At 36.6% G+C, this 1393-nt stretch overlaps 1 non-coding gene across 1 annotated transcript; it reads right to left on the bottom strand.

Annotated features, from left to right (window-relative positions):
* Positions 1-667: 667 nt before the first annotated feature.
* Positions 668-799, bottom strand: LOC145249263 (U4 spliceosomal RNA). The gene has a single exon (XR_013863509.1). It is a non-coding gene; the product is annotated as a U4 spliceosomal RNA (small nuclear RNA).
* Between the last annotated feature and the right edge of the window lie 594 nt (positions 800-1393).

The raw sequence follows: 1393 nt of genomic DNA, 5'->3' as shown, positions 1-1393 counted from the left end.
TTTTTTCAATTTTTAAACTTAAAAAAATCTATCAGTATTTTTTTAGATTAGGCCCACCTCTACAATTTCTTATAAATGACTACTTTTATAGGTTTTCGACTATGCTGAATACGAAAATAGCATGACATTTTGCAGAAATAAGTAGTTATCGAAGTATAAAAAGTTGTATTATGCATTGTATTCTTTGGCGGCCATCTTTTTATGCACGTGCACAGTGTTAATCATAGATGAGTAGATTTGTTTATGGCGCGCGCACGCGCGTAAAATGATGGCCGCCAAAGATTACAATGCATAACACAACTTTTTATATCTCGATAACTACTTATTTCTGCAAATTTTCAATGCGATTTTCGTATTCAACATAGTCGAAAACCTATAACAGTCATCATTTAAAAGAAAACTGTGGAGGTGAACCTAATCTGAAAAAATACCAAAACATAAAATGAAGATTAAAAAAAAAAACATATACAAAAGATAAAATGGGGGGGGGGAAGTATATTAAATGAAAAAAAGGGTACAATAAAAACGACATAAAACGAAAAAAATAAAATGACAAAAAAAAGACAAAATGAAAAAAGAAAAACATCGAAAAGTAAGCCTAGTACTCCCGAAGAAGGAGGTAAGGCATGGAATGTAAATATTGTCTGTTTTTAGTTTTGATTTTACACCTCCTATGAGGTGCCTAGAAATTGCGGTTGGCACCGGGTGCCATCGCGGGGTATTGGGAATAGTTTTCAACTAGCAATAACAACGTCTCGGAAAATCCTCATTGGCTATTGTACCGCCTCTGCGCAAAGTTAAGTATTTAGTGCTTGGCCTCGGACCTGGCATTATCTACTGTCAGGCCCTCATTTGGGGTCCAAAACACTTAGGCATGGAGCCGGTAGGGGGAGTGGGGATCGAGGGTCATTCTAATCTAATTTCTAGGTCTTTGAGAAGACTTTATTTAATTGCCCTACACTAAGACACTATCACCATAATACCTCATTCTTACCATGGAGTTTATCTACTTAAAATCTCCCCAGCGTATGAATCGGCTTTATCTACATTCTGGAAAAAAGATAAATATTTACATATAAACAAAGCAAAATCATATGTACAAACAAAAGGATTTTTTTTTTAAATAAAACTAAAACTAAATGAGGGATGAGATGATGGGGAGGGGGGCAAGCTAAGATACACCCAAAAAGAAAGAAAAAGAAAACAACTAAAAAAAATGAAGTTTGAAAAGGAGTCGCTCCAAAGCCTTACAGCGGTCCGCAGGCAGAGGAAGTACTGACAAGCAGTAAAGGATCAACGGAAAGACGTAAGTTTGACATGCCTCCGCACGACCCTTCAGGGATAAGCCTCTGCGAATCCAAGTCCTTACTGACGATTCGACCTTTGTCTGTAC

Source organism: Euprymna scolopes, chromosome 27, assembly GCF_053919585.1.
Source record: "Euprymna scolopes isolate OS-2025 chromosome 27, ASM5391958v1, whole genome shotgun sequence".
Lineage (NCBI taxonomy): Eukaryota > Metazoa > Mollusca > Cephalopoda > Sepiida > Sepiolidae > Euprymna > Euprymna scolopes.
The sequence above is the reverse complement of the archived record's forward strand: the minus strand, read 5'-3'. Positions and strand labels throughout refer to the sequence as shown.